This window comes from Equus caballus, chromosome 2 (genome assembly GCF_041296265.1).
Source record: "Equus caballus isolate H_3958 breed thoroughbred chromosome 2, TB-T2T, whole genome shotgun sequence".
Lineage (NCBI taxonomy): Eukaryota > Metazoa > Chordata > Mammalia > Perissodactyla > Equidae > Equus > Equus caballus.
This window is the reverse complement of record NC_091685.1, coordinates 5956176-5980924: the sequence shown is the minus strand read 5'-3', so window position 1 is coordinate 5980924 and position 24749 is coordinate 5956176. Positions and strand designations below refer to the sequence as shown.

General features: G+C 51.6%; 3 long non-coding RNA genes across 3 annotated transcripts in view; 2 read left to right on the top strand and 1 right to left on the bottom strand.

Annotated features, from left to right (window-relative positions):
• The window catches only part of LOC138920248 (uncharacterized), a 22995-nt gene extending 3462 nt beyond the window's left edge, over positions 1-19533 (top strand). The window contains exons 2-4 of the long non-coding RNA XR_011431091.1: positions 10144-10206; positions 18206-18341; positions 18934-19533. This is a non-coding gene — a long non-coding RNA (uncharacterized lncRNA). The remainder of the gene's footprint in view (positions 1-10143; positions 10207-18205; positions 18342-18933) is intronic.
• The window catches only part of LOC111770692 (uncharacterized), a 24587-nt gene continuing 14052 nt past the window's right edge, over positions 14215-24749 (bottom strand). Inside the window, exon 3 of the long non-coding RNA XR_002804092.2 lies at positions 14215-14601. This is a non-coding gene — a long non-coding RNA (uncharacterized lncRNA). The remainder of the gene's footprint in view (positions 14602-24749) is intronic.
• Positions 20316-24749, top strand: part of LOC138920247 (uncharacterized) — an 11530-nt gene continuing 7096 nt past the window's right edge. The window contains exons 1-2 of the long non-coding RNA XR_011431090.1: positions 20316-21229; positions 21353-21457. This is a non-coding gene — a long non-coding RNA (uncharacterized lncRNA). The remainder of the gene's footprint in view (positions 21230-21352; positions 21458-24749) is intronic.

Sequence of the window (24749 nt, the reverse complement as noted above, 5' to 3'; positions counted from 1 at the left end):
GTGTGATGCAACAGGGGCTTGAAATGCGCTTTGCAGTGGGGCCTGCGTGCCCCTGCCCCTAGGCCTGCTGTTCTAGGACAAGGATGAGACGTGTGGAGCAGACGCACCCCAGCCAACCCACAAACTGAGGAGTGAGAAATACACGCCTATTGTTTGGTACCACTGAGATTCTGAGGCTGCTTGTTCTGCAGCTGTAGCTGACCGATACACCAGGGATGCACTGCTAAGTCGCTCCAGCTCTCTGGGTCTCCATTCCCTCATCCAAAACAAAGAAACAGTAATGACCTACCTGTCGGGCTGTTTCTGGGTCAAATGGGTTGCACCCTGCACAGTTGGTAGTGAGCACTCTGTTAATATTAGCTAGTACTTGTGCACGACCCTAGCACGATGTACTTCAAATCACACAGCCCATTAATGGTCTATGGAATCAACTTAGTGTGTGACCACCAGTGTGTTATTTTGACAGACTAGAATAGAAAGTTGTCACCACACTCTGCAATTAGAAAGGGGAAACATTGTTCTGTGGGACTGTTGTTTTGGAGTGCGTGTACGAGACAAATTTCTCTCTGTGGGTCACAGTCAGAGGACTGAAGAGCCTCGCCTGAGCGAGGTCAGGCTCACCCTCCCTGTCGGCTGGCTCAAGTTGATGAGGTGCACTGGAGGTGGGGTACCCTGAGGACGCTGCGACTCTCCGTGTGCCTCCCTCAGGCCGGCCTCTTGTCGCAGAGCAGCCGGGCAGAGCAAGCACCGGACACGGTGGAAGAAACCCAGAGGCTGTCCAGGCTGGCCGCCTAACCTTCCCCTTCTCGGCAGCTTGTGGGGCTTCCCTGGCAGAATTTACAAGGACGCATGCCCCTCAAATTCTCCAGCTGCCCTCTTCGTGGTCCTCCCATAGCACTTCCAGAAGGCGCTGGATTTAGGGTCAGATCTGGGCCCAGCTCTGCTCGTTGCTAACAGAGGAAACTTAATCTCGCCTCTAATGAGGCCATGTGGTTCTTGCCTCAAAAAGATGTGGGGAGAGTAGATGAGACAGGTGTTAACCATCCTCATTTTTCAACAAATATTTATTGAGCTCCTCCCAAGGTGGGGGGTCACATCTGGCACACAGTAAGCACTCAATAAATGGCAGCTATTATTTTATTATTATTATTATTGTCTTCTTCCCAGCGTTTTTCTAGTTTTCACTTCATTCATTCATTCGCTTATTCAACAAACATTTATCAAGTGCAAAGTGCACATAAGGATGACCTGGGGGACCCCTATCTCTCTCCAGAGGCCAGTTCTTTGTTGACTTACCTATATAGTAGTGAGGGTTAAGAGCTCAGAGTCAAGAACCTGACGGCCTGGGTCTGAATCCTGACTCCTCTACTTGCCGGCTGTGTCACCTTGGGCACGTTACCCCGTCTACGCCTCCTCTGTAAAGTGGGGCCATTAGTTATGCTCATGAGGCTGTTGAGTGGGGTAAGTACCCCCGCGGGCCGAGCACTCAACGCTGTCTGGCCCACAGAGGGCGCACGGCAAGGCCTGTTGGCTGCTACTACTGCGCTTCCTGTCAAATGCGGTTGCCTGAGTGCTGAGAAGGACTCTGAGACCACAGCTGGGCTCAGTGAATGAAGTCTTGAGTAATAGAGAAGTGGGCGTGGGCCAGGCGGGGGAGACTGGGGGTGCAAGGTTCGCACACTTGCCACCCCTCATCCAGCCTGACCTTCTGGTTTTACAGACAGGGAACTAAGCCCCAGAGAGGGCAAGGGCCCTGCCCCAGGTCCGAGCTGGCATTTGGGCCAGGACTTTTGACCCGGTCCAGGGCGCCTGCTGACTTTCCTTCTGCCCTTGGGGCACCAAGGGGCCAGAGGGTGTTCTCCAGGGAGCTGTGGCAGCATCTCCCCTCCACACCCACCCACTGGGTTTCAGCAGCTTGCACAGGCTTACTTGGGCTGGGGAACATTTGAGGCGAAATCCAGCCCTGTGGAGAGCGTGCGCGTGAATGGTACTTTCTGCGATGATGAATGTGCTTGTTTGGCTTTGAATGGGACCGGAATCAGCAGATACAGTATTGCGCTAGAAACCGAAGGGGTGGGGAACTCTTTTTTTCCCCCTTGAAAAAGGATGATTTCATATATTGCAATTAAACAGCCCTCTGGGCTGATTTTGCTTCTCTGCTGCTGACGTTGAAAAATGCCAAACAAAGATAGCAGCTCTGCTCTCCTTGAGACGCGCCGCCAGGGATGGGGAGGCAGGCGCTGCCGTCTCTCAGGAAAATGGGGTAAGGGGGGATGACACCGATCTCGGAAACCTGGCTTCCTGGCCTGTATGGAAAAGGCCCCCCCGGGCATCTGGGGGACGCCAGCCCAGCTGTTCCCATGAAGGACCACCAGACCATGCCTCAAGTTACCCATCCTACCCTGGAGCCCAGGAGTTTATCTGCCAAGAAGCCTCACGTCGCTGTATCCAGATTCCCAGCGGGAGGGCCGAAGGTTTCGAGGGCTGGCCGTGGCAGACAGTCCTCCATAGGAGTCATCTCAGTCCTGTGGGGGCATTGACATTTGAGGGTTACCCAGCATCTGAATTCCCTTCCACGTTTGGGGGAATCTCAAGATTAGTTGAAATCCAGGGCCACACCTTCTGCTTAGGAAATTGAGGCAGAACAGGTGGTCTCCTCGCCTCTCCCTGAAAGCTGGGATGTGGGCTGAGCTCAGAACTCTGCTGGGACCTTGGGTCCTGAAGGAGGGACACAAAGCAGAAAGGACCGTCAGAGATGGCAGCAAGAAAGCAAACCATGGTGATGAGGAGCAAGGGCTCAGGAAATAGTCGGTCAGGTGGAATCCTGGCTCTTCCATTTGTTGGCTGTCAATCTTGTCAACTTGCTTCACCTCCTCTGCCTCAGTTTCCTCATCTAGAAAATGAATTACCCAGGCAGAGTGTTTGGCGCATGCCTGGACCTGGTGAGGACTCAGTGAAGAACAGCTGTTCTGCTCTTTGTGATGGTGCTGACCCCAGAGTCCTGCCGGTGGAGGGACATCCAGTCGTGGTGTGGGGACACCCTAAGCAGACTGGCTCGGAGGCGCGGCTGTGGCTAGGTCCTCAGGAGCCTGGCCCCATTGGCTCAAATCAATATCCTTTCAACAAGCCTCTTTTCTGCTCAGGTTGCTTAAGTCTGTTTTTGTTGTCCTTAACCAAGGAGTCTGACTATAATTAATCCACAGAAGCTTCAGAATCAATCTGTGTGGTCAGGGCTGCCTGGGATTAAGAGGGTAATATCTGTCATCTGTCTGATCCACCACACGCCCCCTGGGGGAACAGAGCGCCTTCTGTTGGCCACTCTCACAAGTACTGGTGGACTCAGGCGCGGCACAAGAGACATGGAGGCTCTTGATAAATGATGAAGAATTTCACCACCAGTGGTCAGATTTCAGTGAAAGATGACAGGATCCTTTGCAGATTTTAGTGCAAATCCTGTTTCCTTCATTTTCTTTGGGCAAATCACCGCCCACCCCTAGGCTTGGTTTCCTCATCAGTGAAGCTGTAAGAACACCACCCAGAGAATTCCAAAAGAGGGTATGTCACGCACCGCACTGGGCACGCTGGTTGGCAGGACAACGACTGACTTTGAATAAATAATTGTCTGGTTCTTTCAGAGCTCAGGGCAGGAAAAGGACCCCGGGACTTGGGGCAGTGCGTGGGCCTGGGGGCAGGAGAGCCCTGCGCTGGGCAGAGGTCCTACTCGGCTCCCTCCAGGAAGGAAGTGTGGCCTCTGAGTGGCTCTTGGCTTTAGATGCGCTCTGGCCACACGCAGTCAGTTCCCAGGATGGCAGTTTCCCGGGGCTCAGCCCTTCTCAGGCTGTCCCAGTCATCCAGGCTCCCCTGGGCTTCTCGTGGAGAGAAGGGTGGGTGGGGATTGGAGGTACGGGAGGACTTAGCTAAACAAATGATAGTGGTTAAAAGAAATGTTTTGGAGTTAGACTGTCCAGGTTAGAATCCTATAATACCACCAACTCGCTGTGTCACCTCGAGCATGTTAGTTCACGTCTCTGAACTGTAATTTCTCAACGTGTCCCTCACAGGGTTTCTGTGAGGATTAAGCACTTAGCACTGAGTCTTAATAAATGGTAGTAATTATTATGTTGCTGCTGAGTTTATCTTGTCAATCCTTTTGTCACATGCCCCTTGATCTCCTGCCCAAGGTCTCTACCAGCACCAGAGGAAAGGAAGCTCAGCCGGGAGGGTTCAGCTAACAGACCTTGGCCTGCTCTGGGCTCCTGGGAGAGGCCTTCTCGTGGTCCACTAACCTCTGGAGCAAACCAGAGCCTGGCTCCAGTGCCTAAGAGGGTGCTGCTGCACAGACAGAGAGGGCTCCCCAGGTGGGAGCTATGGTTATTGTTATTTTGGGCACAAGGCCTCATTCAGAAAGTGGATGAGTTTAATTACAGGAAAGTTGTGAATAATATGATCCTTTCATTTCCCTAACTATGACTTCCAGACACCTGCTCCATTCAGCAAAAAAATAGGTTTCAATTGAAAAGCGCTTCTTCTGCAGTCCTTAATCACCACCTCATTGAAGTCTGCGGTGCCAAATGCTTTCTGTCAGGAAGCGCATCAGTGGTGAGCAGAGCCCGAGGCGAGGAGGCAGAGCCCTCATGTGGGAAGGGCGGCACCTCCTCTCACGTGGCTGAGACGGGGATTGTCCAGATGTAGGGTCAGGATCAGTGAAACTTGGCCACGCCCTTGACAGAATATTTCACAGTCCTCACAGCGGCATCTATGGAAAGTTTACCTCCCCATGAGCATGCTTATGTTAGAATGTTGAATGAGGAAAACACGACCTTGACTAGCTAAAAACTGACATTTCTTTTCAAAAAAAGACTGGAATTGTGCTCCCATCCAAGATGGAGCGGCAGGGACCAGATTCAGCCTCCCACCTGAAACAGCTAAAACACTAGACAAAATACATGACACGATGGCCTTTAGACATTGAACAACAGGGAGCACAGGACAGTGGCCCCTGAGAGAGGAGACGGCCCTGAGGAGTGAGCCTTTGACTGCCTCCACCTCCTGCCTGGAGAGTTTTTGGGGTGTGGTACAGGAGGCAAGCCCAGGGGGAGCTTGGTCCCCTTGAGCTGAGGAGACGGTGAAAGCCCAGGAGCCAAGATGAATAAAGCTCACAGGACAGGGTACAGGGAAGACAGCACTGCCCCAAGAGAAAGCCCTGGAGCTATGCCTCCCTCATGCCTCAGCTGAGAACTGATGAGGGCGTGTGTGAGGAGCAACTTGAGGCTGGGGAAAGAGCCACCCAAAAGGAGCCAGGGACACGAGCTCACACAAGACAGGGACTCATTAGTGATCCCACCAGTTGTGGGCGCAAAATCCTTAACAAAATTCTACCAAATGGAATCCAGCAATGTATAAAAAGGATAACACATCATGATTAAGTAGAGTTTATCCTAGGAATGTAAGCCTAGTTTAATATTCAAAACCCAATCAGTGTAATTCAGCATATTAACAGATTGCAAAAGAAGAACATATGATCATCCTAATCAAAGAATTTGACAAAATCTAGTTGCCATTCATGATAAAAATTTCTCTCAGCCAACTAAGACTAGAAAGGAATTTTCTCAACCTGATAAAAGGCGTTTAAAAAAAGCTTCAGTTAATATCATACTTAATGGCAAAGGACTGAATGCCTTCTAAGAAAGCTGAATGCCTTCTAAGATCAGGAACAAGGCAAGGATGTCTTCTCTATCACTTCTATTCAACATTATGCAGGAGGCTCTGACCAGTGCAATAAGGCAAGAAAAAGAAATAAAATGCTTATAGATTGGAAAAGAAGAATTAAATCCTCCTTATTCACAGATGACATGATCATCTATGTAGCAAATCCTACGCCTCCTACGAAAAAGCTCCCAGAAATAATAAGGGAGTTTAACAAGGTTGCAGGCCACAAGACCAATATGCAAGAATCAAGTGCATTTCTATATACCAGAAATAAACAATGAAGATTGCTATTTTAAAAGCAATATCACACCATGGCATCAAAAATACGAAATCGTTAAGATAAATTTGTCAAAAGATATTCAAGACCTAAACATTGAAAATTACAAAATATTACTGAGAGAAATTAAGGCCCAAATAAAAGGAGAAATAGACCATGTTCCTGGATCGAAGACTCTATATTGTTAAGATGTCAATTCTCCCCCAAATGATCTATGGATTCAATGCAATTCCAATCAAAACCCAGGAGGCTTTTTTGCAAGTGTGTGGAAATTTGGGAAGCTGATTCCAAAATTTATGCGTAAATGCAAAGGATCTGAAATAGCCAAAACAACTTTGAAAGAGAAGAACAACTTGGAGGATATATGCTACCTGGTTTCAAGACATATTATAAGGCTACAATAGTCAAGACAGTGTGGTATTGGTATAAAAATAGACAAATCAATGAAACAGAATAGAGAGTCTAGAAAAAGACCCATGCATATACAGTCAATTGATTTTCGACAAAGTGAAAAAGGCAGAAGGATGCTCTTTTCCACAGATGGAGCTGGAACAATCATATGATCAAAATGACAAAAAAAGAACCTTGGCTCTGACCTCACCCCATATACAAAAATTAGCCTGGAAAGGCTCACAGACCTAAATATAACAGCTAAAACTATAAAAATTCTAGAAGAAAACACGGGAGAAAATTTTCATGACCTTGGGTTTTGCAAAAATTTCTTACATACAACACAAAAACTACAAATTGCAAAAGAAAAAATCAATGAATTGGACTTCATCAAAATCATAAAGGTTTGTTCTTCGAAAGAATCTGTTAAGAAAATGAAAAAGCAAGCCACAGACTAGGAGGAAATATTTGCAAACATACATTCAACACAGTGATAGTCAATGCACAACTTTGTGAATATATTCTAAGCCACTGAATTATACATTTTAAAAGAGTGAACTTTATGGTGTGTGAATTATATCTCAATAAAACTGTAAAAAAACAACATATATCCAACAAACGGATTGTAGCTAGAATGCATAAAGAATTCTTGCAACTCGATAAGATGATAAAAACTCAATTATAAAAACTGAGCAAAAGATTTGAACAGACACTTCACCAAAGAGGGTATAGGGAGGGCAAATGAGTACATGCGACAATACTCAAGGTCATCGGCCATTAGGGACAGGCAGATTAAAACCACAGGGGGATACCACACCCCCTAGGATGGCTCCAGTTTGAGCTCCTTTACGTCGGCTCCCAGGAAGTGCAGTCAGTTTGGCTCGCCACCTGCTGCCACTCTTCTCCCCCTACGGCTTCCATCCCAGCACCCAAATCCCCACGCGTGTGTTCAGGAGTTCATTTAACCCTCGTTGGGCAGAACAGTGTCTGGAGCCAAGGCAGGGATGGGGAAGGAGAGGGAATGACAAAGGCGACTTTGGTGAATGACAGCAGCAGACAGGCAGTCCAGGGGGTCCAGGGACAGGGGTCGGGGGGGGGGGTGTGCCAGGCTGGTTCCCGGCTTGGTCCTTTGGTGTCATCAGGGGAGCCTGAGGGCAGAGGAGGGTGGGTAAAGAATGAGCCTGAACCAGACAGATTCAAGGGCCTGAAGTCAGACAGGTGTCAGTTAAGGGAAGTTAAGTTAAGGGAAGAGCAGGCTCTTGAAAAGGAAAAGGAAAGCGAGTGGCCTGTTTCCCTGCCAGCTCCTTCCTGGCTGTGACTTGAGGCGGCATAAGGGAGAGAAGGGGAGTGGGGGAGGACCCTGGCCCCAGAATTGAGGCCTCTCAGAGGTGCCAGACAAAGTGCCCATCTCAAGCAACAAGCCAACCTGGTGTTCTAATGTCCCAATCTGATTTTTTTTTGTAAGAAGTTGGACTAAGTTCATATCTGCCCTCCACCAGCCCTTCGGCTGTTCCCTTGTTCACTCACTCACTCATCCAGCAAACGGTTACTGAGCTCCCATTAGATGCCAGGCGAGGGCTGCTGCTGAGGATACCTGGGGAATGAATCAGACACAGTCCCTGCCCTTAGACAGGCTGAGGGCAGCCAGTAATGACCCTGGCAGGCTCTCTGGAGTTGTCATCTCCAAACCCTTTTCTCTGTTTCCAGCGTTTTGTCCTCAACGTAGGTGCCCCTCAGTGCCTGGCCCCAGCTCCTCTGTCGCCCTCTCCCCTCTCCCTGGGCAATGTCTCCACTCTCAAGGCTTCCAGAAGCTCCCTCTGCTGACCACCACAGTGCCTGCTCAGATGCGCGCGGCCAGCAGCCCACTGGACAAGTGCCGGGATGCCCAGGGGCACCCAAACCACACACTTGCGAAGTGGAAGCTGGTGTCTTTCCACGTACCCGCTCCTCCTCATGCTCTCTGCCTTGGAGAACAGCACGCCCCTGGCCCCTAGCCCTTCCTCGCTCCTCTCTCTCCCTCTCCCAACAAATCCAGTCATTCGGGGAGTCCCATTGATGCCACCTGCTAAGTTCTTGGATCTGTTCTCTTCTCTCTCTCCCCTGTACCCGTCCAAGTTCAGGCCACCGTATCTCACTGGTTCCCCTCATTCCCACCTATCTTCCTTTCGCCTTAAGCTTCCCTAATGTGTAGCAGACAAGAGATTTTTAGTTCCAAGTGACAAATACTCAACTCAAATTAGCTTCAGCAAAAAACTGAATTTATTGACTCCTATAACTAAAAAGTTCAAGGTGGCTTCACATGGCTGGATCCAGGAGACCAAACAATGCCAATAGGACCCGGTCTCTCTGCTCCGCTTCTTTTCCTCAACCAGCATAACTTGGGTTGGCCTCACTTGCCCCATGGCAAGGCCGGCAGAGAGAGACTTCCTTCTTCCCAACAGATCTAACCAGAGTCCAAGAGTTGAGGTTCATTGACTGTGACTGGGTTGCACGTCCATTCCTAGTCACTGGGGCACAGGTGTGTGCAGTGTTCTCACTGCGCATGTCTGGGTCACAGGCTCATCCCTCACTTTAGTGTGAGGTCAGCCACATGGACTATAAATAGGGGGAGGAAGTTTCCCCCGGGAAACTCAGTGTCTCTGGCAGGGTGGGTAGGATGGACATGAAACTGGTGTCAATTTATGTACAACTACGATGACCCACCATCAACCCTGCCTTAGACAGGAAGGTACTAGCAAGGACAGGAAGCTGTAAAAAGGTTGGCTGAGAAAATCAGCATCAATTCTATTCATTTACACAACACACTTTCTATTTCTGCCCAGTTATCATGCCACACAATCCCCATCACATGTATCTTTCAGTAGGTGTGGGATTAACTTTGTTGTGTGTAGTATTTAATTACAGCACTGAACTCTGCTCATCCGATGCTTATCTGCACAGTGCATCGCACACTCCTGAGCAAGGCTGCCTGTTCTCGCCCGAAAATAACTAGAGAAGACCTCCCTCCAGCCCCACGGTTCCCTCTGCCACCCCAGGGCAGTTCTGGGCTAACCTTGGGACTGATTTCAGGATGAACCTGACCCAAACCCTTTGCCTTGGGTCAGGGCCAAACCTGCCCAGCCAGGGTGTCGCAGGAGTAGGGTCCCAAGATGCTGACACCCCGCCTGGCATGCAGATGTCCCGAGTGAGGGGCCTAATGAGAGTGTGGGTTGGGTGGGCTCCAAGAAATGGCTCTGGTGAACACCAGCTGGGGTCCCCTGGGAACCTCTTCCAGCCAGTATCCCCCTAGCCCTGATCCTAAGATTATCTGTCCCCCTTCCTTGATAAATGGGACTGACTAGTTATCTCAGAAAAACCTCCCTGTGGGGACTTTTCAAGGACCTCTCGTTCCCAATGATCAGTGTGGTCAAAGGTGTCAGGTGCAGAAGGGCTTTTCCGAATATGATTTCATGAAGACACCTGGAGGTCTGGGCTCCGGGAAGAAGAGGAAGAGTAGGGACACTGGTTTTCAGTGTATGAAGGACACGGTTGCTGAGTGATCCTAGTGTCTGTCCTGGGGTGCCCCCTGCTGGCCACAGTCCCAGTTATCATGCCACACAATTGCGTGGACAGAGGTTCAGAGGGCCGTGGGGACCCGCTCTGCTCCCCAGGCCTGGAGCCTTCCAGGTCGGCCAGGCAGTCCTCCTGGGCACGGGTGGGTGGCGCCCCAGGGGCGATGGGACCCAGCCAGAAATGTGTGAGTGACATTTTCTGCTCTCCCTTTTCAGCAGGCAGGGTGGCAAGGACCACGCCAGGCTCTAGCCCGGGCCCAGAGGTGGCTCGGCCAAGAGGTGGGTTCAAACACTTGCTGGCTTCATGGGGTGTGTGAGGCAGGCCACCACCGTCCAGAATCCACAAAGGGCTTCTGCATGTGTCACGCGAGACGGGCTCACACAAGCGCCCTGGAAGAGCCAGACACAGCTTAAGTGTGTCGCCTGTGGCTCATGCGAATCCCCTTTCTTTTCTACAGTGAATACCTGACGACGTTGTTCTCCAGGGGCCCCACCATTGCCTCAGGAGCATCCAAAGTCCAAGAGGCTCACAAGCCTTCAGGACCCCAGAGGGCCCTTCCCAGCTGCCTCCTTTGTCACTCTTCAGTGAGAACCAATTGCCGTCCCCGTCCCCACCTCCCTCCCCAAGCTGCCTCATGCCTGTCCAGGCTGTGATGGTCCCCTGCCTCCCACCGGCCCACCCCTCTCCATCCCGGCCCTATCTTAGCCAATGTCACCTCCTCCAGGAAGCTCCTCTGACCTCCCGTCAGGGTTGGCCCTTCCTCAGGCTTCCACAGTGAGGGGATTCGCCCTGTCCCGCCTGACATAATTGTCTGCAGCTGCCTCTGACACTCCCACCAGAGTGTGAGCCCCTCGGGGAAGGGCCCATCCCCAGCACCTGCACAGGGCCTGGCACACAGGAGGGGCTCAGTGGGGGCTTGAGTGAGGAAGCAGGCCGTCCTCGGGAATCCAGCCTGCACGGCGTCTCCAGGCAGCCTGCTGGGCGGAGGTTGGGGACCCGCCACGCACCTCATCCATGGGAGCTGTGGTCAGAGGTGAGCTGTCTCTGGATTCATCCATTCACACACAAGTGTGAGTGTTGGTGCCAGAGCGCGCTGGGCCTGGCGAGGGCTTCCCACAGGACTGCACCTCCCCAGAAAGATGCTGAAGGGACCCCTCCCTCATGACTATGAAGGTCGGGACTGGGACCAGCAGCCAGGGCCTGCTCCCCTTTATTTGTTAGTTATTTACTTTTCAGTGATCTTCAATCCGTTCGCTCCCAGCTGTTGCTGAGTGGTATGCTGAGTCAGGAGGTTCCACAGTTAGTCTAATCCAGTGCCAGTTGAGGGACCACCCCACCCTTCCTTTTTAAGGGAGAACAATCAAAGGTCTTATAGATTTTTGTGGATAATGTAGTTCTGGGAGAAAAGAGGTGGCAGGTGCCCCTTTCAGAGGGGACAGTCAGGACAGGCCCCTCCCAAAGGCTTCTCTAACCGGGTCATTGTCTCCATTCCCAGCGGGGCTGCGGAGATGACTTTCTCCTGGCCGCATTCCCAGCTCTGATCAGGAGCCTTACCCAGCCGAAGGCTTTTCAGCAGTGCAGTCATTTAATTTTCTCTGTGTGGATGTTCTTTTTTACAATGGGGAGGTATTAAAGGGTATTTAAAAGCCGCCTCCACTCTTCTAGATTATGCCTGCCCCTCCTGAGCCCAGCAGAGAAAGCGGGTGTCAGCTGGGCCAGCTGACACGTGAGGACCCCCGCTTCCCCACACGGGAGGCGGCTGCAAGGGTCTGCTTCTTTACCCAGAGTGGGCAGCGGTGGTGAGAAAGCTCCTCATCCACAGCCACGAGGCCTGGCCTATGGGAGTTGGGGCCATGTGGGTGAGACAGAGGAACAGGATCAGAGACAGAGCAACACGGTGGCTCTGGCCAGCTGCCCCTTGACAAGGGCCTTCGCCTCTTGGGGCCTGAGTAAGAGGGGTCTCACAGTTCTCAGAGCCTGGGCAAAGCCAGCACCCTGAAGACGTGAGTTCAAGTCCCAGCTCTCTACTTGCTGTGGGGCCCTGGCCAAGCTGTTTAGCCCCTCTAGACTCAGTTTCGTCATCTGTAAAGTGTGAGGTCACTCAGATGTTCTGTGAGCAGAAAAACTGGGGAGTCACCTCATGCCCCTGTTTGGCCGGGGAGTCAAGGGTCCACCCCAGCTCCTCTTTTCTGAACATCATTAAAATGGTCATGATATGCGTCCCCCGCACACACTTGTTGAGTGTCCCTAGGCCTGTATCCTTCTAGGGATTACGGAGCCAATACACTTAAAATCAAAATTTTAGATTAATGGTCCAGTAACAAGAATGCCCCTCTATAGATTCTTCTTGCCTGCATCTCAACTCCCTCCCCCACCCCCTGCATGTGTGACTTAAGCAACTACTTAACCTCTCTATGCCTCAGTCTTCCCATCTGTAAAATAGGGATAATAATAGTTGTAACCCTCACAGGGCTGTTGTGAGGATTAAACAAGATGTACATGAAAGATGGAGAGTGTTTCAAACATTGCCCAGCACAAGGGAAGCCCTCAATGTAAGCTTGCTGCTCTGGTGATGATGATGATGGTGGTGGTGGTAGTGGTGGTGGTGGTGGCAGTGGTGATGGTGGTGGTGGTGATGATGATGGTGGTGGTGGCAGTGGTGGTGATGATGATGATGGTGGTGGTGGTGGCAGTGGTGATGGTGGTGATGATGATGGTGGTGGTGGCAGTGGTGGTGGTGGTGGTGGTGGTGATGATGATGGTGGTGGTGGTGATGATGATGGTGGTGGCGGCAGTGGTGATGGTGGTGGTGGTGGTGATGATGGTGGTGGTGATGATGGTGATGATGGTGGCAGTGGTGGTGATGATGATGGTGGTGGTGGCAGTGGTGATGGTGGTGGTGGTGGTGATGATGGTGGTGGTGGTGGTGATGATGGTGGTGGTGATGGTGGTGGTGGTGATGGTGGTGGTGGTGGTGGTGATGACAATGGTAGTGGTGATGGTGGTGGCAGTGGTGGTGATGATGACGGTGGTGATGACGGTGGTGGTGGTGTTCCCCTTTTTAAAAATGCATGTTCAAAATGCTTTTCAGTTAAAATTTGTTTGCTCGTGAGAAAAGGCCTCTCTCCCCTGGGGGAATCTCAAAACACTTTCTGGGGCACTGGAGAGGAGGGGTCTTGGGCTGGACTCTGGATAAAACAGACCCTGACAAATTGAGGTGCCGAGGCCGGAAGGGCCGGGCTCTGCGCCGGCGGGGAGGCCTTGTTCCTCCCGCAGGTACACGCCTCCTCTCAGGATCCTGGCTGCGAGGTGACACCAGACATGCGGAAGGTTCTTGGAGAAGGTGTGAGGAACAAACCTGTCCTCGCTGCTCCCATCTGCAGAGGCTCTGCTTTGTGGCACAGGCCTCAGCTTACTGCCTCTCAGCCTCACAACAGCCCTGAGGCGTGGGTGTTACTATCCTCATTTCACAATTACCCTCATTTTGCAGAAAACAGGCTCAAAGCCGGAACACAAGTCTCCCGGTGACAACCGCAGGCGGGGACAGGGAGAGCTGGGGAGGACGCTGGGCTCCGGCAGGAAGGACGGGCCATTGCTGCGCCGCCACGGCCGCCTGCCTTTCCCTTTATGTCCCGCCCGCTCCGTCTGTGTCTACACGCCGCTGCATTAGTAGATCGCTCCAGCGTGGGATCTTCTGTGATCTTTTTTCTGTTCGCTTTGATGTTTTGGCACATGCATATCCCCTGTGAAGTCATCTCTTCCATCGAGACAGAACATATCTGTCACCCCCAAATGGTTTCCTCCTGGCCCCTCCCGCACCCCCTCCTCCAGTAGGCACCCGCCTGCTCCCCTCACTGCCGATGAGTTCGTGCTTCCTGGAGTTTTAAGTGTCCTCTCATCTTGTCTGGCTTCTTTCACTCAGCACAGTGGTTCTGAGAGTCCTCACCGCGCCCTGTGTCTTGATGGCTCATTTCTTGGAGTCTTCCTTGAATTCTCGTGATAAGCCCTACTTGGTCGTGGCCTATTATTCCTTTCATACTCTGCTAGATTTGGTTTGCAAATGGTTAACTTAGGACTTAAGCATCTATATTCCTTCATGAGGGTGAAGACACAAGCTCTGGACCCAGAAGAGACCAACCAGATAGCCAGCAACAGCCTAGAAAGAACCTGGCAGAAGCTTCAGGGCTCTGGCAACAAAAGTTTAGGAAGCTGTGTGATTGATGATCTCTGGTGTGAGTGGCGCTCTGCGGCTCCTGCTGGCCAGGGGCCGCGATGGTCTCCTCCCTGAGTGCAGAGCAACTTCCGCTGAATTAACCCACTCATCGCAATTTCAGGTTTCCTTAGAAGAAGAAAACAAAGTCATTTTTTTTAACTTTATTAATTCCAGAGAGAATTCAGAAGGGTAAAAAGCCAAATAATTATTATAAAATGCTTGAAAAAGCAGACCCAATCCATGACAAGCTGGGAAAGAAAGTCATCATGTGGTCACTGGAGCAAAGCAGAAACTCACGATCTTTATGATAACTGAAAAACATTCTTCCTGGTCATCACGTCTGAGAAGAAATGGTGTCCTCTGGGCAGATACCTAAGCAAGGAGGGGGAGACGGGAGAGGGGCCAGGGTGAGGAGGGCTGGGGAAAGCGGGGAGAGAGGGGCAGAGCAGAGAGACAAAAACTGGGGAGGACAAGAGAGCAGAAGGATGAGAAAAAGGAAAAGAGACAACGAGAGGGAGAGAAAAGGGACCCGGGAAAGAGAAAGATCTTAGTCATTTGAAAAAGCATCAACCAAGGGAAGCCAGTCCTGGACGTCTCTGAACCTTTAAGCAAAAAGTGACACCTGAGCAGCTCTGAGGGCAGAGGGGCAGGGGTGTGAGGAGAGGGGTCTGTCGTGGGTTGAAGTGTATCCCCCAAAAAGATACGTTCAAGTCCTCACTCCCAGCACCTGTGGACGTGACCTTATTTGGAAGCAGGATCTTTGCAGGTATAATCAAATTAGGCGAGGTCTTATACTAGATTATATAGATTAGGGCGGGCCTTACAAGAAGAGGGAAGTGTAGACACAGGCACACATGGAGAGGAGAACGCCATGGGAAGCTGGAGGCAGAGATTGGAGCGATGCGTCTACGTGCCGAGGAATGCCAAGCTTTCCAGAAAACACCTGAGCAGGAAGAGGCAGAGAAGGGACCCACGCAAGAGCCTTCGGAGCGAGAGCAGGCCCTGCTGACACCTTGACTTCAGACTCTCGCCTCCAGAACTCTAGGCCAGGTCCGTGGGGGTCCTTTTAAGCTCCCCGGTCGGTGGTAATTTGTCACGGCAGCCGGAGGAGGTGAATACAGAGCCCCTAAACAGAGCAGCCACAGCACCCACAACGGGCTGAACTGCGTCCCCTCGAAAGTCGTGTGTTGAAGTCCTAACCCCCAGTGCCTCAGACCGTGCATGTGTTTGGAGGTAAAGTCTTTAAAGAAGTGATTAAATTCAAGTGATGTCATTAGGAGCCGTAATCCACCTTATAAGAAGAGGATGTTTGGACACAGACAGAGGGCGGCAGACCACAGGAAGACGGGAGACGACCAAGGAGAGAGGCCTCAAAAGAAACCAGCCCACCGCCTTGATCGCGGATCTGTAGCCTCCAGAGCTGTGAGGAGCAAACTTCTGTTGTTTGCGTCACCTAGTCTGTGGTACCTTGTATGGCAGCCCCAGCAGACTAACGTGCCCCCCACCCCTCACTGCTCAGCCCCGCTGGGTCGGGGGCAGCTGGGGCCTCTCCTGTCTGCCTCTGGCCTCCGCGGCCGCGGGCGGGCAGGCTCGGGGGTGGGAGGAGCCGGGCGCTGCGCTGTGGGCTCTGCCCGGGGCCTGCCCAGCCCTTGCGGGAGCACAGTCCTCCTCCCGCGCCAGGGGAGCCAGCCCCGTGGTGCCTCTGCACAGCCGGCGTCCACTGGCCCCCCTGGGCCGGGCTCCCCTGCGGGCCTCAGCCGGCCCTTCCTCCCCGGGCTGGAGCTTCCCACACGCCCAGGCCACCAACACGACTCGAAGGCTGGAGCTGGTGCACCACGCAGGACAGGGTAATGATGGTGACAGACCCGGGTTCCACCTCTGGGCAAACGGTTTCTATGTTTCAATTCTGTCTCTAACACTCCATTTTCTCTCAGGTCTGGCAACTCATCTTTCAGAGCTGCCTGCTGTTGAATGGACTCATATTTCTAAGGAGAACGTCAGAGCAGAAAGGATTCTGCTTCTTTTTTTGTGTTATTTTGAACAGATGAGAAAACTAAGGCCCAGAAAGGGGAAGAGACTTGTCCCAGGCCTCACAGCTATTTGGGGTTGAATCGAATCCAGACCACCAGGCTCCTGAGGCCAGGCATGCTTAACACAAGTACCTCGGGAGTTCTCAAACGGTCCAGTTAGGTCACTGTTTTTTCTGCCTAACAGTCACATGAAGATTTGGGGTGGGCTGCAGAGATTTTGCCAATTTTTCTTTCTTTCTTTTTTTAAAGATTCGCTCCTGAGCTAACAACTGTTACCAATCTTTTTTTTTCTTTTCTGCTTTTTCTCCCCAAACCCCTCCAGTACATAGTTCCATATTTTAGTTGTGGGTCCTTCTGGTTGTGCTATGTGGGACGCCGCCTCATCATGGCCTGATGGTGGTGCCATGTCCATGCCCAGGATCTAAACCAGCGAAACCCTGGGCTGCCCAGGTTGAGCGTGCGAACTTAACCACTCGGCCATGGGGCCGGCCCCTCCAATTTTAAAAGCACTTCAGCATCTTATTTACTCCAGCTAAATCCAGTTCATGTCATCGTCAATAAACTGTGAGTTAACAAAGACCTTTTATTACAAAAATAAATTTCGGTAGTAACTGCTCAATTGGACCCTTTGCAATTAAAAATAAAACCATGCAGTAAAGAGAAATGCAATTCACAACAAACTAAGTTGTTCCTCTCTTTGCCCTCCACCCACCTGGGCTCCACAATTTGCTTCTCAATTTCAAACCATTTACTGGCAATAGGTTGTTTAGTACTGCTCTGTTTTCCAAATAATTGGACAATTTCATATTTTTAGCTGAGGATTGATTCCCTAACAGTCACACATCCATTTAGTCCATCACAGCCAGCTCTATCAAGAAAACAGGGAGACAGTGGCCCCCGCCCTCTCCAGCCTGTCAAGGCCGTCCCCCCACTGCCTGTGTGTGTCTCTTTGCTTCCTGTAATGCCGAATTTTGACCTTGTCATTGTCTAAGATGAAAGCTCAGAGTGTAAGAACCCCATTGTATTGTCTGCTCGAGCTGTCATAATAAAATGTCATAGACTGGGGGGCTTACCGACAGACGCTTCTTTCTCACAGCTCTGGGGGCTGGGGCCTGAGATCAGGGTGCCCACCAGGCCGGTTCTGGTGAGCTCCACTTCATACGATGAAGGAGAGGAAGAAAGCTCTCTTGTGTCTCTCCTTTTAAGGGCACTTAGCTCATCATGAGGACCCCACTCTCATGACCTCAACTAAACCTAACCACCTCCCAAAGGCCCCCTCTCCAAATACCATCACATTGGGGTTGAGGCTTTGACGCGTGGTTTTGGGTTCAGTGTACCGTCACTGTAAGGGCTGACTGGTTGTCTGCATGCACAGTGCTCATGCGCAAGTCTGCACTTGGAATCATACTTGTGGGAATAATTTTTCCTCTTGCATGTCTCCCATACAAAAACTTGTTTGCCTCCAAGCAGTTTCCCCTTTGGCATGCTGGCGAGGACCATCGGAAAGGAATGGACCATGTTTGCATCCCATTAGTTGAAAGCAAATGGAAGGGTTGATTGTGTTCACAGCTCTGGAACTGCTCCTTGTAGCTGCAGAGGCTCTGAACTCCTCCCAGTGGGAGACCCCAGGGGTCTCTGATAATTTCCCTCTGATTATCCCTGTATTAATCCCTCACTCCTCCAACCTTTCTGCAGTTTATGGGTGAAATAGCTCTTAGAAAAGTGAAGAAATTAGGCAAATGCTTTGGAACATAAGTGCAGATAATCCACATCCCACAGACTCTCTTTTGTGGGGTTTTTCTATACATATTGACACAGCTAATCTTTGCTTCTGCAACATGTACATAAATATTAGCCAAGATGACTGGCATACGGTACTGTTATGGGTCTTTCAAGAAAATCTCCAACCGAATCCAATGTTTCCCATGTGGCACCTGCCACACCGTGGGCGTGGGATATTTATAGAGCAGTAATAATGATATTTGAAAACACTGTAATATCTAAAGCCTCTACTTCCCTGCAAATTCCATCTAGAAGGCTGCATCTTGCAGACAGAAGCTGCCAGCCGTTCACGGGGATTGCTGGGATGCTGAGCATTGCTGGGGTTCACACGATGGTGGATTCCAGCATTATCGTCTCTGAACTCTCATGTGGACGGAAATACTTGCAGGTGAGGACTGGCTTTCCAGTACTGGTCTTCTGCCCTTCAGTGGGATTCAGTTTGGGATGCCATGCCCCTTGAAAACCTCAGTAGGGCCTCAGGTTACATACGGCAGTTCAGGAAATTGTGGAATCGAAGAATCTCAGGATCAGACCATCTGTGAGCCGGGAGTGAACCTGGCTACCATTTTAATCAAAACCTTCCCCTCTTCTTTAAACCAACGAGGACATTGGTTTGGTGACAGAGGTGAAGCTGGGGTCTTTTTCTTCCTATCCCAGCACTCACGCACTCACCCCTGGTCTGTTTCTGGAGCTAATGCAACAGTGCATCATATCGGATTCAGTCCCATTTTATTTAATTTAATATGTGATCACCAAAAAGCCCACTGGAATAATAGCTCCCACTTTTAAGTGCCTGCAATGTGCAGGCCCTCCACCACGTCCTCATTTGCATCACCTCGTTTAATTTTATCAGAACCTGTGAGACAGACACAATCATTCCCATTTTCCACATGGCTCACAGAGGTTATGTGTCCTGCCCAAAGTCCCAAAACCAGTCAGTGTTTGAGTCAGTATCTGAAGCGGGCTGTCTGTCCCCGTAGCCCTGCTCCTGCCATCAGAGTCGAAGAGGAGCAGAAGATGAAGTTGGAGATATGGTCCTTCTATATGAGTAAGGCTCATTATTGTGTCTGGCAGGCCAGAGGCGTGGGCACTGGTTAGTCACATTCCAGCCTGAGCTTCATCACAAGTTAGCCACTGACCGCCCACCATGTGCCAGGCTGGGGACCCAGAGGTGGAGGGGGCACAGCCTCTGCCTTGGAAGAACACTCAGGCTATGTGGGAGACAGACGTGCAAACTTTCGACAGTAGCACCTTGTGATCCAAGCTGGACAGAGGGACGGTCAGGGGCTATAACCTTAACCCTGAAGGGTGGGGATCATCCCGGGAGGTGGTGTTACAGCAGCTGGGTCAAGAAGGACGGCAAGGGGCCAGTGAGCCAACGGGGGATGCGAGAGGAGGTAGGGCTGCCAGGCAGGGGACCTGCATGGAGAGGGCCCAGGAAGTCAGAGGGGTACAGTGGTTGGCAGAGACCAGATCACAGAGGGCCGTGGATGTATTGCCAAAGTCAGGGATAGACTCCACCCAGGGGACTAGGGGAGCCCTGCGGGTCATGGATGGGGAGGGTCGTCTGACTTGGATGGATAACCCATTTGGGGTGGGAGGTTTGGGGAAGGGGCGGGCGGGGGCAGGGTGCCCATGGAGGCTAGTGTAGGAAGCCAGACTAAAGGTGAGTGTGGCCCGAACCAGGGTGATAGTGACCATGGGAACCAAGAGCAGGTGGCCCATTGAGACTGGCTCTAGAGAAAGCATGGATGGCCTGGGGCAGGGAGAGGAGAGACTGGTTCTAGAGAAAGCATGGATGGCCTGGGGGCAGGGAGAGGAGAGACTGGTTCTAGAGAAAGCATGGATGGCCTGGGGGCAGGGAGAGGAGAGACTGGTTCTAGAGAAAGCATGGATGGCCTGGGGGCAGGGAGAGGAGAGACTGGTTCTAGAGAAAGCATGGATGGCCTGGGGGCAGGGAGAGGAGAGACTGGTTCTAGAGAAAGCATGGATGGCCTGGGGGCAGGGAGAGGACAATCAAGGACTCCCAGGTACAAGCCGGGTCAGCAGGGTGGCGGGTGGCGCCAGCAGCTCAGCCCGGGCGATTTCCCATGGAGACCTGGAGCCAGAGAACGAGAGGATGAGGATGTGAGACAGCACCACTGAGTCTACATCCCCGATGGGCCCCTCAGCACGTGTCGGAGGGAAGGAGACATTGGCGTAGCTGCGGGTAAGCCGGGCGAGGCGCGGCGGGGAGGGCGTGTATATCCTCTGTGGTCGCTGTGAAGGGAGACCCAAGTGATCTGCTGAGGGGAGGGGCAGAGGGCTCAGGAGAGGAGGGAGGGGTCGAACTGGAGGTTGGGTGGGACAGGGAGAATGACAGTTCTGAACAGCCCAGCAGCACTCAGAAGCCAGTAGCGCCCAGCAGCCGGGGTAGGCGTGGAGCAGGGGGGACCAGTGGATTGTCGCTGGGTGGGGTCTGCCCGGAGGCTGAGAGGCAGGCCTGGGGCCCAGGTGTGCGGGTGGAGTCTGGGCCTGGTGAGGAGAGGGGGCGGCCAGGACGCACTCACAGGCCATAAACTTTGCAAGATCTGAAGAGAACCATGAGAGACGCTCGTGTGGTTTAAGTCTCCAGACACTAACTGCTGTGCCAGGATGACCTGGATTCAACCCTCCGGGGGGCTCCACAGTCAACAGGGACCGGACCCCAAAACAGCTGCTTTAAGCACTGAGCTTGCAGCCCACCTGCCCTCCTGTGCAAGACTGGCTGTGTGGCTGGGGCGGCAGGAACAGCACACTAGTGTCTCCCTGGGCAACGCGCTTCAGGACACGAATGCCGGGGCAGCACGGGGAGAAGAAGGAGCCCTGGACCAGGAATCCAGGGACATCACCCATGGCGCACCGCCACGGTTACTCCATCTGGGGCTCAGATGATCCCTGTCTGGCTCTTTGAAGCCATTAATGCCCACTATGAAAGGAGCACACGCAAAAGGAGAGGACTTGTAGGCAAAGTAGGCATAGGGTGGACTGCAAGCTCGCTCACAGGGCCGGCTAAGTAAGCCCACCCGCCAGGGCCTGGCTGGGGGTCAATGCCGTCGGAGCGCTCGGTGGAAGGAGAAGCCCCATGAGCTCAGAGTTGGGGAGGCGTGTCCCCCAGATGGCTCATCTCTGTTTCTGATCTCAGTACAGCTCCTTAAATGCCTCATGGGTCGCCTTCTTAAAGACCTTGACAGCAAGCAAGTCCAGGAAAGAGGACACCCAGGGTGCACCAGGCGCCATGCCAGGCACTGTACACAGGTGAGTATTGCTCTCCCCACTTTTCCTGTGAGGAAATTGGAGCTTGGAGAAGTTAGGGAGCTTGCTCGGGTGGCTGGAATCGGAACCCACAGCTGTCTGACTACAGGTCTGTGTGCCCCACAGGAGGCCCAGGAACCTCAGGAGACTCTCATCAGCCTGTCCATCGCTGCTGTCGGGCCACAGAGGTTTCGTTGATGCTCCAGATGCTTAATTCACCCGGTGAGCCAGGTAGCTACCCTCAAGGGACTCACAGTGTGAGCAGCAACCTTAGAGAAGTTTTAAGGAAACTGCTTTTATGGGGTTTAGATGCTGGGAGAGGCGAGCTCCTTAAGTAACTTTGCAGCTGCCGCTAGGCTGTCACCCTCCTGCAGAAACACGCCGAACAGCCACCCCATTGTGGCAGCATCTCGGCCATCTGACCACGCACACATCTGCCCACCCGCTCTGCCGCTGACAATGGGGTACGACAGATCCACGCCGGAGGGAGTGTCAGCCCGACTGTCTGGGAGGGGGGCTGGCGTTGGCTATGGGGGCTCCTCCTCTCCTCCCGAGGGCCCCCCAGAGCTGGAGCGCGGACGTCCATCTGTGCTGGCATCACTCATTTCTGACGCAGCCTGGCAGGTGCTCTGGCTGAGGGGAGGTGGGATAAAGGCCTGGAGGTAACATTGCCTCATTTTTGTGGCAGGAGATTGACAAGAGGTCTGAGGGCAACTGGAGGGCCTCTGGTTCGCCGCCTTCAGGAAAGGATCAAGCTGGTGGAAACAAATTCAATCATTCTGATTTAAGAAAAGGCGTTTTGAGGGCTTTCCTTTCCATTTTATATCACTCCTGGAGTCTTAAATCCTAAATTCTTTTTATTCAAAACGGATTTATTTCTGAAGTATTGGCCTAATGTCATTTTAGAAACTTTACTCAGAATTGAGTTTAAGGAGCTTATCAGGTACCTTCTGCCCACAACTTGGGACTGCAAAAGACACAGTGCATCACCTGTATTTTGTTTTTAGAAGGATGGGTTTAATGTTCTGACTTTGTCCGACTGTGATGCCCACTACAATTATGGATAATTATTATGTCTTGCTGAGAAATTACAGTGGGATATGGGCCATGCAGAAGACAGACTGATGCACACAGTGCCCCCAGTAGATTCAGAAACTAAATAGCCGTATTTAGATTTCGGTAATGGCGTGGAACAGGAAAAATTCTCTCCTGCTGGGGGGTGGGGTCACTAAAATTACTTCTAAGGAAAAAATCCCTCTCCCAACAGTGCAAGCGGAGTAATCAGCAATCTAAAAGAGGTAAGAACCAGGGAAATAAATAAAGGAATTAAAAATCAGGACATTTTAAGACTGAAAATGAGGCTTTGTTTGTAACATGTTCACGAAAAGAATGTCAGTCTTTCAAAAAAGGCTGCAATACCAGAGCCACAGGCCTCTGATTCCCATTCCCTAAGGCGGCAGATATTGATCAGCTGCCCGCCACGTACCAGATTCAAAGTATGTCAGTTTTTAAAAAATAATAGACATCCCTTAATGTCAAATCCTATTGCTATATGTGCTAAAATCACTGATTGATGACACTTTTTTAAAAATTAGAAACATTAGATTTGTAAAGGTTAATATGCTTTTTTACTCAGTCATTCAGATCCTGGAACAGACTCTCATAAGGACAAACAGTTTTTAAAATATGGTGGAGGAATTTATCACATAGAATTAATCATGGCATTCGGCCTCCTGGTGCATTTCCTATTTGGGCCACATACTCTTGCAAACCAGGGTTAAATAAGAGAAGGGCCCTGTGCAGGCAGATGGGGGTGCAAGGGCCTGGCCGAGAGTCTAGAGGGACGAGGTGGGCGAGGGAGTCGGTGAGCCTGGAAGCAAAGCAAAACAGGGCACAGGGGAGGAGAGCAGGGTAGAGATGGAAACCGGGGTGAGCCAGCTCATGTGAGCGAGGCTCATCTTAGGCGAGGTTTACATGTGGCTTCCAGAGCCTCTGCAGACAGTAACCGACCTCCCTCCAAACCCCATGGTGAAGTTGGACTCACAGTTCTGTGACTTCCTAGCTCTGTAAACTTGAGCATGTTACTTGGTTTCTTGTGCCTCAGTTTCTCATAGGTAAAATGGAGTCCTTTCTTATAGTGAGGACTCAGTGAGTTCATCCATTTAACATGCTTGGCACAGTGCTCAGTAAATGTTAGCTGTTATTATTTAGAAGAGTGAAGTGGATATTTTTCATTTTTTTTACTACCCAACATTGAAATCTCTTCCTCTTGTGTGGGTCCTGGTGGGAGGCAGGGCTTACCCCACACAAAGGAGGGTGAAGGTGGGCCTGGGGGCAGCCAAATACACACCCCCTCTTGGGATTTTAATCCTGAGGGAGTGAGACAAAGGTGCCCAACGACCCTTAGGGGTGATCTGCAGAGCTGGTGGCCATGAGGAAGGGGTGGCAGGCCTGTGTGGCAGGGCAGCCGGACTGTCCCTGTGGTAACTTGGCATAACCCCCATTGCTAACCTTCCTGGCCCCTGCCCTCTGCTCTTGCAATAAATTCCTTTTCTGGTGAGTTAGCCAGGGGTTGTCCACTGGTTTGCAACTGTCAACTTCAGGATCAAATTCACCTGCTATTTACCCTCAAAATGAGTTTATTCAGGAATAGCCAAAACAAGTGCAATCCAGGAAGCACATGCTACGGTGAACCAGAGGCAAATCCAGAAAATAAAGGAGGGGAGCTGCTTTTTCTAGAGAAAAGTGGGGAGTAAGGAGAGGTTGTTCTAAAGGAAAGTCCATTGGAGGGAAGTTACAGTTCAGGGTGACAACAGCTTCTCATTGGCTGAGCTGTGGCATCTCTCATTGGCTGAGCTGCGGCATCTCTCATTGGCTGAGCTGCGGCATCTCTCATTGGCTGAGCTGTGGCATTTCTCATTGGCTGAGCTGTGGCGTCTCTCATTGGCTGAGCTGCGGCATCTCTCATTGGCTGAGCTGCGGCGTTTCTCATTGGCTGAGCTGTGGTGTTTCTCATTGGCTGGGCTGTTGCCGGGTGGGGAGAGAAATCTTCCTTCAGTAGTGAAGTAGTTGTACTTGTCAGAGATGCAAGTATGAGTCTCTTCCCGTTTGGTGTAACTGATGGTGTGTGATAGGGTGCGAGAGCTCCCCCTAGAGGCCGCCACCTCTCCACTTTGGTTGAGGTTTCTTATTAATTTCCACACCGCCAAGAACTCTTAGAGGAGCCAAGCTCAACAGTGTCGTCAAATATCACTGCCCCCTGGAGACCAGGGTTAGGCTGATGGTGGAAGGGCCAGAGGCATGATGACAGAGCCCTTGGGAGGGCAGGACAGGCAGAAGCCACACCCATACCTCTGAACCTGGAGATGGTAGGGGGCTGGGAGGCCAGCAGGTAGGGGAGGCAGCAAACGCTTACCCAGGACCCACACTGCGGGTTTTTGGTCTCTAATCCTTTATCACTGTTTCTCTGCCAACTCCTTCCTTGCTGGGAGCATGGATTCTTCTGCAAGTGGGGCAAGGGTGT